Here is a 17,484-nt window from a genome sequence, read left to right as displayed (position 1 = left end):
GAAATTACGTGTATTGTTTTTCACAAAATCTTCTTCTAGTTTCTTTAGTTGCTGTGTGTCATAATGTTTCCGTTCACCTCTTATGGTTTTAGCTGTTGTTTTCCTTTGTGCTTTGAATGCCTCCCAGTCTTCTGGTTTCTTAGTTGAGTTCCATTTCTTCCATGTCTGAGCCCTTCTTTGTAGTGCTTCTTCGCAAACTTCATTCCACCACGGATGTTTCTTCTTTTTACTTCGTAGGATTGTTTGTTCCGCTGCTTGCTGTATTGATGTTGCCATCTCAGTCCAACTGTGACTTTGAATCTTATTTATCCTGTTCTGGTATTCATTCACAGTCTGCTGATTGAACTTCAGATCTTCTATTCTGTATCTTGTAATTTTTACTTTTATTATTATTATTATTATTATTATTATTATTATTATTATTATTATTATTATTATTATTGCTCATTTTCATTGCTCATTATTTGAGATCGGCTTTCTTGGCGGAATTTTAGCGGATTTTTAGTAGTATTTAGCGGATTTTGAAAATATAAGTTGGCAACACTGGCTGGGAGATTCAATCCCTGCTTAGTATAGCACTATTTCAAACTGCTGAAATACACAGCTTTATGTCGCTATATATACTGGCGCATAAAAAAACTCTGTGGGACAAAATTCCAGCATGTCAGCATTTCCAAAAACTGTAAAAGAAGTTAGCACAATGTAAAACAACAACTACTACTACAAAAAAAACGAGATAGTGTGTGTGTTTGTTTGTTTGTTTGTTTGTTTGTTTGTTTGTTTGTTTGTTTGTTTGTTTGTTTGTTTGTTTGTTTGTTTGTTTGTTTGTTCTGGACAGGCTTGAAAACTACTTGGCCGAATGAGCTGAAATTTGGCAATGATATAGTTTGAAACCCAAGTCATGCAAGGGTTACTTTTGATTTTGATATATTTCAGCATTTTGAATTAGTAGGGGATTTTACAGGGGTATGTCCCAAATTTGGACAATTTTTGCCCTACATCAACAAAAATAACACGTAAATGAATGGCCCTATCAAAAAATGAAATGCACCATGCGGTCTTCTATAATCAACCTCATGTCCATTTTCTTCGTTACTCTAATGGTTTCTGACAAAAATTCAGCTTTCATTGATTTTCGCTGTGGTCCACGGTGAAATAACTAAAATAACAGGTAATGAAGTGCAAAATGTGGCGTTGAAATTAAATTTTCTACAAGAAACGTTATACGCATTTTTCTTTGTAACTCATTTCGGGCATAAGTCGTTGAATTTGTTAAGAGGCCAGCTGAAGAATGAGTGTGCCATTCTACGGAGCGCATTTGGAGGCTACAGTTGTACTGTTGGGAGTACTAAGCATGCTTATCCATATTTGAGAACTGTTGTGGGCTGTAGTTCATTTATTCAGCCATTTTCATTATCATCGTCATCATATTATATGTATATTCTGTATTTCTACATTTTTAATATTGTGTAGGTTTAGGATTCATGTGGTTCATGGTGTGGGTTACAGTAGTCATGTCCTAGTTCGTGAACCATGGGGAACGGCTGAGTGGCCTAGTAAGTGGTCCTGAGAGTGGGGATACCAGTTGCTATGGAATGGGAGTGGGCATCTCGGACATATTCTGAGTCAAGGCCACTCTTGTGCTCAGGCGGCTAGGACTATACAATCCACCGGTGGTCCATATCCCGTTAGAGGAGAGATCATCACTTGGACTATGTGTAAGTAGGGTAGCATCCTGCTTCATGAATTTACTGAGCTCAGAACATTTTAAGCAAGCCTTGGACCTATGGGAGTAACGGAGTCCCACTCCCATTTGACAGGCAAGGGACTCCTTGGAAACAACTTGGCGAACAAAATGGAATTCGATGCGGAGTTATCAATATTAATGGGGCTTATGGAAGAAAGACAGTAGAACTGGCTGAGTCAGCAACGAGGATGCACCTGGATGTGCTAGGAGTAAGTGATATTCGGGTAAGGGGAGATAACGAGGAAGAGATAGAAGATTACAAAGTGTACTTGATGGGTGTCAGAAAGGGGTACCTCTGTTTATCAGGAATACTATTGCACGGAACATAGTTTCTGTTAGGCACGTAAATGAGCTAATGATGTGGGTAGATTTGGCAGTTGGAGGAATTAGGACAACAATTGTCTCAGTGTATTCACCATGTGAGAGTGCAAACGAGGATTAAGTTGACAAGGTTTATGAAGCATTGAGTGACATTGTGGTCAGGGTCAACAGCAAGGATAGGATAGTCCTAATGGGCGATTTCAATGCAAGAGTTGGAAATAGAACTGAAGGATACGAAAGGGTGATTGGTAAATGTGGGGAAGATATGGAAGCTAGTGCGAATGGGAAGCGTTTGCTGGACTTCTGTGGGTTTAGCAGTTTAGCACTTATGAATAAATTCTTCAAGCATACGGCTATTCAACGTTACACGTGGGAGGCAAGGGATACCATATCAATAATAGACTATATCCTAACCGACTTCAAATTCAGGAAATCTGTTAGGAATGTACGAGTTTTCCAGGAATTTTTCGATAATACAGACCACTATCTCATCTGTAGTGAACTGAGTATCTCTAGGTCTGGGAAGAGAAAGTGAAATCTGTCTGCAAACGAATAAGGGTAGAAAATCTCCAGGACGAGGAAATTAGACAGAAATACATGGATAAATTAGTGAGAAGTTTTGAACAGTAGACAGTAAGCACGTTCAGGATATAGAAAGAAAATGGGTGGCATACAGGGATGCTTTAGTATAAACAGCAAGGGAATGCCTAGGAACAACTGTGTGTAAAGATGGGAAAAGGCGAACATTTTGGTGGAATGATGAAGTGAGAGCAGCTTGTAAACATAAAAAGAAGGCTTATCAGAAATGGCTCCAAACAAGGGCCGAGGCAGACAGGGATTTGTACGTAGATGAAAGGAACAGAGTAAGTAAACTCATGTCCTCATCCCAAGGTGGTGCAGCTCTTTTCAGGCACATCCCCATTGGAGGTGAGCTGCGTGTACCATTTCAAACCCATACCAGCCCTCCTGCCATTCTTAAATTTCTGGCAGTACCAGGAATCAAACCTGGACCCCCAAGGACGACAGCTAATAACACTAACCGTTACGCTACGGAAGCAGACAAAGGAACAGAGTGAAACAAATAGTTGTTGAATCCATAAAGAAGTTGTGGGAAGATTTTGGTAATAATCTGGAAAGGCTAGGTCAAGCAGCAGGGAAACCTTTCTGGACAGTAATAAAGAATCCTAGGAAAGGAGGGAAAAAGGAAATGAACAGTGTTTTGTGTAATTCAGGTGAACTCATAATAGATCCCAGGGAATCACTGGAGAGGTGGAGGGAATATTCTGAACAACTTCTCAACGTAACAGGAAATCTTCCTGGTGGTGTTGCGAATGCCGGCCCCATTGTGTAGGGGTAGTGTGCCTGCCTCTCGCCCGGAGGGCCCCGGGTTCGATTCCCGGCCAGGTCAAGGATTTTTCTCTCGACCTGAGGGCTGGTTCGAGGTTCACTCAGCCTACGTGATTAGAATTGAGGAACTATCTGACAGTGAGGTGGCGGCCCCGGTCTCGAAAGGCCGGAATAACAGCCGAGAGGATGAAACATGCTGACCACACGGACCCTCACAATCTGCTGGCCTTCATGCTGAGCAGCGGTCGCCGGACAAGCCAAAGCCCTTTCAAGGGCATTAAGTGCCATGGGGGAGGGGGGTGATGCGAACAGCCAAGCTCATGGGGAGGAGGAAAATGATGTTGAAGTTATGCTTGAGGAAGTGGAAAGGATGGTAAATAAACTCCACTGTCATAAAGCAGCAGGAAGGGATGAAATTAGACCTGAAATGGTGAAGTATAGTGGGAAGGCAGGGATGAAATGGCTTCATAGAGTAAAACGATTAGCATGGAGTGTTGATGAGGTACCTTCAGATTGGACAAAAGCAGTAATTGCACCTATCCATAAGCAAGGGAACAGGAAGGATTGCAACAACTATCAAGGTATCACATTGATTAGTATACCAGGCAAAGTATTCACTGACATCTTGGAAGGGAGGGCGCGATCAGTAGTTGAGAGGAAGTTGGATGAAAACTGGTGTGGTTTCAGACCACAGAGGGGCTGTCAAGATCAGATTTTCAATATGCGCCAGGTAATTGAAAAATGCCATGAGAGGAACAGGCAGTTGTGTTTATGTTTTGCAGATCTAGAGAAAGCGTATGACAGGGTACCTAGGGAAAAGATGTTCGCCATACTGGGGGACTATGGAATTAAAGGTAGATTATTAAAATCAATCAAAGGCATTTATGTTGACAATTGAACTTCAGTGAGAATTGATGGTAGAATGAGTTCTTGGTTCAGGGTACTTACAGGGGTTAGACAAGGCTGTAATCTTTCACCTTTGCTGTTCGTAGTTTACATGGATCATCTGCTGAAAGGTATAAAATGGCAGGGAGTGAGGACTTTTATTATTCTCCTTTCAATAGATTTTCAATACGGTAAAAAATGAGAATAATCTCTTGCAATTCATTCCTCATTCCGAGTACCCTCCTGTCATTGTTCCCACCTGTTTGTACCAGCAATCATTCTCGCTACTTTCATGTCTGTTACTTCTAACTTATGAATAAGATATCCTGAGTCCACCCAACTTTCGCTCCCGTAAAGCAAAGTTGGTCTGAAAACAGACCGATGTAAAGATAGTTTCGTCTGGGAGCTGACTTCCTTCTTACAGAATACTGTTGATCGCAACTGCGAGCTCACTGCATTAGCTTTACTACACCTTGATTCAATCTCACTTACTATATTACCATCCTGGGAGAACACACAACCTAAATACATGAAATTACCTACCTGTTCTAGCTTTGTATCGCCAATCTGAAATTCATTTCTGTTGAATTTCTTACCTAATGACATCAATTTAGTCTTCGAAAGGCTAATTTTCATACCATACTCATTGCTCCTATTTTCATGTTCCAAGATATTAGACTGCAGGCTTTCGGCACAATCTGCCATTAAGACCAAGTCGTCAGCATAGGCCAGACTACCCGGCCGGGAATCGAACCCGGGACCCTCTGAACCGAAGGCCAGTATGCCGACCATTCAGCCAATGAGTCAGACAATCTGTTTCTCTTCTCTATTTTCAATTTGATCTTCAGTAATTTTCAATTCATCTAAATCAATTTGTATTTCTTTAAACCATGTGTTTTTGTTTTACTATTACAAAAGAAATCAAAAAGTTGTTTCAGGAGTCTAGTATTCGGTAAGCGGTATATGTGTCCAAAGAATGCAATCCTCTATTTTTGCATAGTGTCAATGATCTATTCGCTTTCCTTGTAAAGTACTGAATTTGGCAAAAGTCTCCACTGGCCATCAATCTTGTGTTTTTTATTAATAGTTGTCCGAAGAATTCTTCTATCGACTTTCTGCAGGTTGTCTGTTGTTGATTGGGTAGTCAGTTTAAATAATGTTTCACTTTCATATGTTGCTTCTGGCTTGATGACAGAGTAATAATGTCGAAAGTTAGCATTAATCAAAAGAGACTGTTTCTTGTAACTTGGTCAGGTAATTTGTTGTGCTCGTCTCCATTTTTAGTTCTACTATCTGCGGATGCTTTTTTGTTAGCATTCCAAGTTACAATCTCACCAAGGTATTTAAATTTGTCTACAGCCTTTATTTTCTGAGTATTATTTAGCATAATATGTAAAGTGTCAACTTGAAAAGATGGCATAATTTCTGTTTTCTCAAAAGAAATTTTCAACTCAACCATTTCTGCTTCATTAATAATATATTTTTTAAATTTTTGTTTCTGATTTCTCGGGGGTCAGCTTACAGTTGCTGTTGCCTAAGAATAAATATGGTATTCATTCATAGATTGTACAATAATCTGAATAAAAGCAGGGGTGAATAAACATAGGGAGAAATCTATTTCTTGAGAATCATCACCTGATACGTTGTCTGTGTGAGTGAGGGCAATACACCGGCCAGCAACTCAAGAAAGTTTGTCACCATTTATTAGCAGAGATAATAGTGAGGCCCCTATATTATTACACAAAATAATGGTAATAAATTGCATGTACAATAAAAATACTAATACAATTGTAAAGAGCATGCTTTTCTGCTATATAAAACATTTTTACTTATCCATTGCATATACAGTACATGTAAAGGACGCATCAATTTCAATAATTTAGTCTCCATATGAAACACACAAATAACAAGAGCGCCATAACTGCCTACAACTTCGCAGCTGCAAAGAAGTGCTGTGATCTCATAGGTATAGTTGTAACCAGTATCACACCTCACATGAGGTCTAAAGTGAAGAACAGAGTCAAAATTTTCCACAAATTCATAACAATATTAAATAAACGGCGCACTAAACGAAACATAATTTTGGGACCTCATATGAGGCTTGTGTGCACGAGAGGGTTAATAAACTGGTGAACATATTAGACTTTCAAAGCTACTCTTTCAAGCATATTTTATTATCACAACACATCATTGTATTTTAGCATTAGTCATTCGCAAATACTAAAAGTAATGTTTTATTAACTCAACATTAAGACGTTTTTAATTTAAAGTAAGTGTGTCTGTGGTGGTGGTGATTATTGTTAGTAAGTGTGTCAACATTGCAACACTAATTTGAATAAATGAGTATATCACTGAACATCAAGGTCAGTGTCATAGTGAACTGGTGAACATTTTAGACTTTCAAAACTACTCTTTCAAGCATATTTTATTACCACAACACATCATTGTAATTTATCATTAGTCATTCGTAATTAAGATTAAGTAATGTTTTAATATTATATGTTGTATGTATTGAGACGAAGGTTCTTAGCAACTGAAGATGACCCACAAATAGGATCAAAACCAGTACTGTTATGTGAAATATATTATAAGTACCTTATAAGAAATAAATGTATTGATTAGGTGGAAGGTTCCTATCTTTATATTTGCGATCTCTCTTATCAATCATCCAATCGAAAAAGTACACATGAGGAAAAAGTTTAAGAAAGGGATTTCATCAAGGTTGGTTAATCCTCATCCAGACTGGTCTGGTACATTTTGTGGGAAAGTAAAATCACTGTTTCGGTCTCCTATACACCCCGAGTCCACTCCGGGTATTTGAAATGCTATGGACCTTAAAAGCTACCTTTGACTGGGGGATGCTAAATATGAAGTTTGGTTAAAATATTTCCAGTAGTTTTGCATTTATAAGAAATATGCTTTACACGGACCCGCTTTTAGGCTATGTTCACTTGAATTTAGAGTGAAAAACGGTCCATTAATGATTTCTCCCTTATTAATTCTCGTATCGAAATGATGCACATGAGAAAAAATATTTTGAATTTGATTTCCTTTAAGGCAAGTAGATTTCCATTAAGTTTGGTTGTGTATATTTTGTGGGAGTACAAAATCACGATTTCGGTTTCGTATAAACCCCCAGTCAATTCGGTGATTTAGAAACAATATTGGGCCTAAAACCTACCGAAGGACAGGTGGATAATACATATGAAGTTTGATAGAAATATATCCAGTAGTTTTTTAAGTTATAAGAAACCAGATAAATAAACAAACAAAAAACAAAGACACCAAAGCTAAAAAATATGCAGATGGTCATTATTACACCTGAAACAGATAACTGAATTAAAATTTCGCCAAAATAGTCAATGTACAGACACACAGTCATTATGATTTTATTTATATAGATATCTGCTCGACGTACAACAACTTTTGGGCTATGTCCACTGGACTTAGCTTATAAAACTGTCCGTTAATGATATCTCTCTTATTAATAATCCTATCGAAAAAGTGCACATGAGGAAAAAGTTTTAGAAATAGATTTCCACCAAGGTTGGTTGATTCCCATCCAGGTTGGTCTCGTATATTTTGTGGGGGAGTAAAATCATTGTTTCGGTTTCCTATAAACCCTCAGTCCACTCCGGGTATATGAAAAGCTACCTTTGGACAGGGGGATGCAAAATATGAAGTTTGGTTAAAATATTTCCAGTAGTTTTGCAGTTATAAGAAATCAGCTTTTTCATAGACCCGCTTTTAGGCTAAGTCCATTCGAACTAAGTGTGAAAAACGATCCGTTAATGATATCTCCCTTATTAATCCTTGTATCGAAATGATGCACATGAGAAAAAAGTTTTAGAAGTTGATTTCCATTAACTCATTGGGGCTGAGCCACGGAACCGTTCCGTGCTCCCATGGACCAAATGCTGGACCACGGAACTGTTCCGTTGTCTCACTTTACTACATAATTCAACTTTTCCACAAGAGATGGCAGAATGAGTTGCATTTGTGATTTGTGTAGGGACTCTTTCTTTGCAATATTAAATGCTCTTTGCTAATATACATTGATAGTGTGCTTGGTAATATTAGTTTGAAGTAGGCTATCTCTAGACTTCGAGATTTGCTTGTAAACAAGATGGCTGACAGTAGAACTGAAATTTACCAATATATAACTACTTTTAGAAAGTAATGATAATTAGGAATGTCATTTTTTCAGTGAAATTAGTAGTAATATTAGTAAATAGTGTGAACAATGCTCCTGAAGAATAAATAGATGTGGAATTCGAAGAGGAAGTGCAAGGAGAAGACTGTTACAGCTCAGCAGGCGGACTGAGTAAGGTCCCGTGATGCTAATAAAATAAAATGTTTTTAATTCATTCCTTGTTCCACAGTTCGTGGTATGAAAGCCATTTATTTTCAAGTATATTTAAATCTTTAATGGTCTTGTAAATAAGAAATTTCTCATGATATGAAGCAACACAATATTTTTCCCCAAAATAATCCCAGCCCCAATGCAGTTTCAATCCAACAAATATGCAGGGCTCAATGGGTTAAAGCAAGTAGATTTCCATTAAGTTTGGTTGTATATATTTTGTGGGAGTGCAAAATCATGGTTTCGGTTTTGTATAAACCCCCAATCAATTCAGAGATTTAGAAACAATATTGGGCCTTAAACCTACAAAAGGACAGGTGAATTGTAAATATGAAGTTTGATAGATATATATCCAGTAATTTTCAAGTTATAAGAACTCGGACAGACACCAAAGCTAAAAAATATGCAGATGGTCATTATTACATCTGAAATGGATAACTGCATGAACATTTTGTCGAAATAGTCAATGTACAGACACACGGTCATTATGATTTTATTTATATAGATATATATATAAGAAAACATAAAGCTCCAATAATATTGACCTGTAAGACTCCCCTCTTAATCATTACAGGATCAGGTAACACTTCACCTAATCTAATTCTCCGAGTTCTATTTTCTAGAAAGTAGCCATCCATTCAACCACTCTTTTGTCTAGTCCAATAGCCCTCACTTCCATCAGTTATCTCCCATGATCTACCCTTGCATGAGTCAATAGTGATACAATCCATCAATAGTGATACAATCCATTTGACCTTGTGAATCTGAAATATCTGCTATATCTTGCTGGAATCCTACGAGTTGAGACGCACTGGAAATACCTTTCCCAAACCCAAATTGTCTCCTATAAATCTCCATTCATTTGGTATCACTCCGCCATGTAAACAGTAATCCAATAAGTATTTCAGATATAACACTATATTCCAGCCCATTGCCCTTAATATATCCCCTGAAATCTGATCACTCACAGCTGCTTTTCTGGCTTTCAACTTTGTTATCCTTTTATGAATATCTTAATTATCATACGTAAATTTCAATAATTCGCCAGTATTAGTCACCTCCTCTATCAGGACGTTATCCTTATATCCAACTACCTTTACATACTGCTGACTGAATACTTCTGCCGTCTGTACGTCCTCACATATACACTCCCCTTGTTCATTAATGTTCTCTGGAATATTCTGCTTGCAACCTGTTTCTGCCTATCTATACATATCCTTCCACTACTCACTAAAATTCATACGTCCGCCAATTATGTTTGTCATCATGTTATCCTCAGCCGACCTTTTTGCTAAATTCAATTTCCTAGTAAGCTCCTTCAATCTCTCCTTACTCCAACCATTCCTAACTCTATTTCCGTCTATTACTGGGTTGCGCACACCATGCACTCCCATTCCTGATATCTTGTCACTCCCTTCAGTTCAGTCTGGTTTAGTGCTGTTATCATATGATTTATTAAAACTTAATTACTCCTCTTTCGTTCAAACTGCACTGTGCCATGCTTCTGCACCATGCAATATCGTATTTCAAAGTGACAGCGAGTCAAGTAATTATGAGTCGTAAAAGGTTTCAAAGCACTGAAATAATTATATGAATCCTCAACAGATGATGTCAACGTGCATATCAATGAAAAGAAGGTGATTTATACTATCAGTCTACATAAGGAAATGTCGTGTAATGACACATACATCTGCTAGAATGCAGTAGAAATCATTCGGAAGGTGGTCAGAATACATCAAATTCTTTAGAAAGAAAAGGAAATATTAAGAAAAGCTGATTCATGCATAAAAGAAAGGCAGAGATCATCACCTTCAAAGATATACCATTTCCATCTCAACTACTTCAAAACTTTACAAGCTAGAATAAAATGAAGTTAGGCCTACAGGGATCTATACTACACATGGAGGTTGGTGCATGTGAAGAAAAGGTGGTCTATACTGTGTATGGAGGTCAGCGTCAAGGGATTAATGATTTTTCCTCATATAAAAGACACACCTAATATTTCTGTTATTAACATTGGGTAAAAAGTGCATCCATTACACAAATAAATATAATTGTAGTACATGCCCATGGGATGTTAAGTACAGAGCTAAACAGTCCAAACAGTCACCAGTTCAATTTTAAATCCGTATTTGTGCTTTGACAACACTTTAAATAAATCCCTTTATCACATCCAATATAAATAAATACATTACAACCTACAAATTCATTCATTCATTTCTATCTCCAGATTAAAACTGATTTTTCCAGAACTCAGCAGCGAGGACATTGCCGGTATTGGAAGCCCACAGATCATCTTGGGAGCACAGGTGACTTATTTGGACAGACTAGCACGTGTTCCTGATTCTGAGCATCTCCACACTCATAAAAGATATCTCCCAATGCATGAAGGAATCCCCACATCATTACGTTATCCTTACAGTGTGGATACAAGTTATATTTACTATCTGGTTATACCAGTAAGTGAACAGTTGAGAGAGTTCCAGACAGTGTATGACAAGTCATGTCCTGGTGACTGTACTTCTTTTACCTCAGTTGGTGGCAGATGTAATTCCTCCTTCCACCTTAGAAGCCTTGCACTTTGTGGAGAACAAGACAATGGAGTTGTTCCTCTGAGGAAGCTGTTACATGACAGCAGTCTCCAGGGAGCAAGTTGATGTACATAAAATGAGCAACAAAAGTTGTGCTGCTTCATTTTTTACATCGGCAAAAATACCATTATGGATGCGAGCTGGAGCTATGCCTAACAGTGAATAGAGTTTGCTTGCAGGAGTTGGCTGCAGACGTCCATTTACTATTCTGTTTCGTTGAGACCCATATCTACTTGGCATAACAAGACACATTCCACACAGGGCTATATATTCTCCTGGTGAAAAGCAGAATCCTAGAGCAGATGTGCATAGTCTAACATGACATAAGGATAGGTTGGAGTTGAACCATGCATAAGTTTTTGATTTCATCCAGTTTTCAGTTAGCTTCCCTGTTGCACAGATGAAAGGCACATACAGTGGAAGCTCGATTATCCATTCCTGGAAACTACATTTCCCCAGATTATTCATTCAAATTATGTGGTCCCAAGAGCATCCTAATAATCATGTTTTAAAAATCCTGCGTTATCAATTCCTCGAACGAATAGTTTTCCGCATCAACCATCCAGAAATTTCAGTCCCATCAACACTAAATCCTCAATCAAGGGTTTTTCAAGAAACAGTATCTCACGAAAAGACAGCTACGACATACCTATACGAGGACGGTTTGAAAAGTTCTCGGAATCACCACTAGATGTCAGTGCTAGAGCAACGAGGTTCCCGCGCAATAATCACACATCCTTTGTGAGTGAACATGTGGCGCGTCAGTGCTCTGGCTGCAGGAGTGTGGTAGTGACGACTCTTTGTTGTTGTTCCCGCATAGTGATTTGTGACAATGGAAAAAACTGAGATTCGAGCAGTGATTAAATACTTTGTAGAGAAAGGTATGAAAGCAAAGGAAATTCATGCTGACTTTCAGAACACATTGGGGGACTCTGGTCCTTCATTTTCAACTGTTGCCAAGTGGACCAGCAGTTTAAATTTGGTCGGGAGAGCTTGGATGATGATCTGCGTAGTGGACGGCCAAAAGTGTTACGACCCCAGAATTTATCGCAAAAGTGCATAAAATGGTCATGGAGGATCGTCGACTAAAATTGCGGGAGATTGCTGAAGCTGTAGGGACGTCTTCTGAACGGGTATATTATATTTTAACCGAAGAATTGGGTATGAAAAAATTATCCACAAGACAAAGTCTGGCCCGTTTTCAGTGCAACCAACAAGATTTTTTGTGCTGGTTTGTGACTACAGATGAAACTTGGGTCCACTACTATACCCCAGAGACAAAACAGCAGTCAAAGCAGTGGAAACATGCTGATTCACCACCACCAAAGAAAGCAAAGGCAGTGCGTTCGGCCGGAAAGGTCATGACCTCAGTTTTCTGGGATGCACAAGGCATTCTGCTAATAGATTATCTTCCTACTGGCCAAACAATTACGGGGCAATACTATGCAAACCTCCTAGACCAACTACAGGAAAAGATACGCAAAACAAGGCCTGGTTTGGCAAGGAAAAAGGCCATCTTTCATCAGGACAACGCTCCGCCGCACACAAGTGTTATTGCCATGGCAAAACTTCATGAACTGGGGTACGAATTGTTGCCACATCCACCTTATTCACCTGATTTGGCACCATCAGACTTTCATCTATTCCCCAAGCTGAAAATTTTCCTCGGTGGACGGAGATTTTCTACAAGGGAAGAACTGACAGCCAAATTGAAGAGGTATTTTGCAGGCCTGGAGGAATCTTATTTTCGAGATGGGATCAAGGCAATGGAACATCGCTAGACCAAATGCATTAGTCTACAGGGAGACTATGTTGAAAAATAAAAGCAGTTTCACTGAGGCAAGATACTTAATTCTAGTACATTCCGAGAACTTTTCAAACCACCTACGTAGATCTTGGCATTAACGTCCCGTCATTGCAGTAATTAGAGCAAGGGTGCTGGAAAAGCGATCAGCGGTGAACTTGCATAAGGGACCATCTTCACATTGTATTCCACTGGTATTATTTAGGGAAACCTTGAAAATTATAAAGTAGAGTGGATGCAACAATTGAAATTAGACAGAGCACATTTCAACAGCTCTACGTGAAGATGGAACGAGTTTTGTCAAATGTTCGTACTTATAAAACATCTACAATATGACCAGGTTTAGATGTTCATTTTTTTTTTACCTTTTTCGACCGTATCGCTGAATAGGTTTTTGGCACTTCTCTCTGAGCACTATACAGTCACTGGGCTTTCAGATGGGAATCAAACTTCTTCCTTTCTAACAAGAGTCCAGTAATTTAAATATGATTGGATACCTTAACTCGAGTCTTGATAGTTCGAATATGCTTGGAAACTTTCTCAAGTCTAATGATAATGACTTTAGATATTCTTGCAACTGTGGTTGGTCATGGCTCAGCTCTCAAGTGGAATGAAATCTTTACAAAATGTGCATTCTCGGAACTTTTACTTATTTTGACATGTTGCCTAAGATTAACTTTCCACAGTTGCTGCTGTTTTCAATGATGCACTAAGTCTTCTGATACCATCAGCAGTTGGTAGGAATGGCCCTGTGCTTCTGCTATGCTTAGCTGGAACTTTTAGGAGTGGGGAGAGCGTGCTGTTAGATATTTCCCGCCGTTTCGTCAGTAAATCGGAGCAACAGGTGCAACCCTCCACTGCGCAACACATAATCATAAAATTTCTTACTCGTGAAGCAGTTACAGCAACGGAAATTTGCCAGAGATTGACTGCACAGTTCGGTGATTAAATATTGTCAAGGACGGGAGTGTTTGCCTGGCATAAAAAGTTCAAGGAAGGACGAGAATGTGTGGAAAATCAGCAACATAATCGCCGTCCTCGGATCAGCATTACAGATTTGTGCGTTAAAGACATTATTGATGATGATCGACAGACGAGAGCATCAGAAATTGCAGAACAAGTCGGAATCAGTTATGGGAGCTGTCAAGCAATCGTCACAAACTACCTACAGTTCCGTAAAGTGTGTTCCAGATGGGTCCCTCCCTTTTTTGACCGAAAATCTGAAGTTGAGACATTTGGAGGTCTATCAGAGGCTTACAGAAAGGTTTGCAGAAGAAGGTGATGCATTTTTGAGTCGGTTCGTCACCTGCGACGGTTTTTTTCCAATCGGCAAGGCATTTTGCTGATTGATTTTTTGCATGAGCGACACACAATCAATGCTGCTTACTACTGTGAGCTGTTGAACAAGACGAGGGTTGCATATTGCCGCAAAAGACAAGACCAACTGATTCGACAGGTCATCCTCCTCCACGACAATGTGCAGCCCCATACTGCAGCTTTCACTGTCTCCAAGCTACAGGAAATGCACTGGACTACACTTGATCATCCTCCTTATAGCCCGGACTTATCGCCCTGCAATTTCCATTTATCCGGACCGCTTAAAGAAGCGCTAGGAGGGCAACGATTTGAAGGTGACTAGGGTATGGAAGACTTTGTGCGCAACTGGCTGGTGACACGACCCTGTTCTTTTTACGAAGAGGTCATCAAAAGGCTGCCCAAACGCTGGGACAAATGCATTTCCAAAACAGGAAACTATGTGGGAAAATAAATTGTAATTGCCTTGTGTTTTTCAATAAATGAATTTAAATAAAAAATAAAATCCTGTTTATATTTGATCCCCCTCGTATACAGACACGGATTTTTTTTTTTTTTTTTTTTTTTTTTTTTTTGCTTTACACCGTACTAACACAGATAGGTCTTATGGCAATGATTACGGGGATTTTTACATTTATGTTTCTATGTTTAAATGCCCTCATAAAAACCGCAGTCATTTAATAATGTGCAGCGTAACATTTATTAAAATGTTTGTATCATTTCCCACCTGTACTGGCTTGTACAATGAGTGTCTCATCGCACTTTCCAGCTGAGCTAAAGATCATAAATAAACCAAAATTTCTGGAGTTTTGATTATTTTTTTCTTTCCAATTTGCTTCTGGTTAGTGACGGGCAGAACTGAATATAATGCATTCCAGAAATTTTGAGAATCGATAATTACATTTGAAACCATATTCTCGAGCTCAACATAACCTTCAAAAGTCAATATAGGCCTAATTTATGTGGTACAAGACTTCCAGAATCTTCTTACAAACAATACACCCATGATCAAATTACAATGGAAGATTTTTAAAAAGAAGGGATTTTGACATCAGCTTTTGCATAAGATGTACTTTATTTTATTAGATTAGAGAATTAAAAACTGCATGATCAATTGTTGTTTGGACTGGCATTATTTATTAGATATTTTCCGATGAGCTTGGCTGACCAAAGTTGCTGACTTGAAAGAAGTTTTTAAGGGAAACTGACAAAGATCCCTGGTAAAACCAAATGTAAAGTATGGAGATTTTTAACTTGTGTAATTTATGCAGATTAGGAGTTTTTCTAGCCAGCTCTACAGTCTAGCTTGCCTGCCTCTCACCCGAAGGCCCTGGGTTCAATTCCCGCCAGGTCAGGCATTTTTACCTGGATATGAGGGCTGGTTCTAGGTTCACCCAGCCTATGTGATTATAATTAATTAAGGAGTTATCTAACAGTGAGTAAGCGACCCTGTTCTAGTGAGCCAGGATTAACAGCCAAGAGGATTCGTCACAATGACCATGCATCACCTCGTAAACTACAGGCCTTTGGGCTGAGCAGCGGTAGCTTGGTAGATCAAGGCCCATTAGGGCTGTGGTTTGGTTTGGGAGTGTTTGTAAGATTAAAATTACACATATTTCATTATTGTAATGTTTAGCCAAATTAATTGTTAATGTTTTAAATTTGTTCCCAGATATTCAGTTTTCCCATATTGTACAGGGTTTTTCCACAGTCCTTCCAAAAACTGAGAATCGAGGTTCCACTGTGCTTGAGTTTTGGAAGCATTTGGTTTCCACTGGTTTCTGTTGTAATATAGCACAAGTTCTTTCAGACCATTTTCAAGTTTCTCTTCAGGTACCTTACAGCTCTTTCCCTGCACTGCTAGAGGGAGGTCATAAGTGTAGGTGAAGTACTACGTGTGTTAAAAAATTGGCGGGTTATTAAAAAATGTTTTACAATGCAGGTGTTAACACACTTCCTTGTAGAAACCCATTCTTGACTTGCTGTTCTTGCCCTGAAGAGTACCGAAGAAACACCTGTCCTGAAGATAGATCTGAATAAGGGTAATCGAGTGGAAATTCTTAGTTGATAAATGTTCTGCAAGAGCAATCATTGTTCTACAGTTTTATAAGCTGCAGAGAAGTCAACAAATGCTGCTCCAGTTATAATTTGATTCTCAAATTCATCTCCGATGTGTTGCATTAAATTAAGAATTTGGCCACAGGATGAATTTCCAGTTCTGAAACCTGCTTGCTTTTTTATGAATTTCTATTCTATTTAGAATAAAAAAAATTTCAAGGTTTGAAAGTGTTGTATACAAGAATCACTATGTACAAAACACAACATAAAAGTTTATTAGTTTGTAGTCTTTTCTACAATATGTACAAAATGAAAGGAATTGAGACTTGCTTCTTGGAATGCGGTGCATGCTAGATAACACATAAGTAACAGTTTGTCAAAAGAAATATATACATATATACAATCTGAATATATATGCACAACGAAATCTATCTTGATGAGATAGAATGTCCAAAGAAGTGAAAGTTCTCGACAGCAGATGGCTATCTGTAGTTTGAGAATCTTGAAGGGAACTTGGAACAAGTTCGTGTTAGCAGAATGATAGATAGGTGTATGTCAGTGACACGGGAGGCGGGTATCTTAAGGCGCAGAGTCCTGAGGTGAAACCTCCCCACCATAGTTAGTCCACCTGTTCAGTACACGTTTTTAAGAGGGTACCTCGGTGTCTGACATACGGTGTAGTCTGATAGCTGGACACAGCTGAATGCCTGGAGCAGTGAAAACATCGCCCCAATATACACACGCTGACTGACGTCAAACAATTACGTCAGCGCACTGCTGTCCACACCTTGTCGCATCGAGTAGATTCCATGCGGGAGCGGGTTGTGGAGCTCCCAGGCGGAGGACACACAACAGAAACTATGACACAGCAATAATATTGGTCTGAGGTTCTTCAGATTGTTAGCTTCCATCCCTGGTTTCAACTCAGCTACAACCTGCACTCTCCAGATCTCTGGTGTTTTTGGGTTAGTGAAGCAATAGTTTATTGTTCTAGGAGCCACTGTAAAACTTGGGCCTGTTCAATCCTCAGTCCATCTAGTCCTGCAGCTTTATT

The 17,484-nt window shown here is 38.9% G+C and overlaps 1 protein-coding gene across 1 annotated transcript in view; it reads right to left on the bottom strand.

Annotated features, from left to right (window-relative positions):
• Window positions 1-17,484, bottom strand: part of LOC136866665 (transforming growth factor beta receptor type 3) — a 310,806-nt gene that overhangs the window by 136,092 nt on the left and 157,230 nt on the right. The gene's annotated exons all lie outside the window — the stretch shown is intronic.

The sequence above is a fragment of the Anabrus simplex genome, chromosome 3 (assembly GCF_040414725.1).
Source record: "Anabrus simplex isolate iqAnaSimp1 chromosome 3, ASM4041472v1, whole genome shotgun sequence".
NCBI classification, from domain to species: Eukaryota; Metazoa; Arthropoda; class Insecta; order Orthoptera; family Tettigoniidae; genus Anabrus; species Anabrus simplex.
The sequence above is the reverse complement of the archived record's forward strand: the minus strand, read 5'-3'. Positions and strand labels throughout refer to the sequence as shown.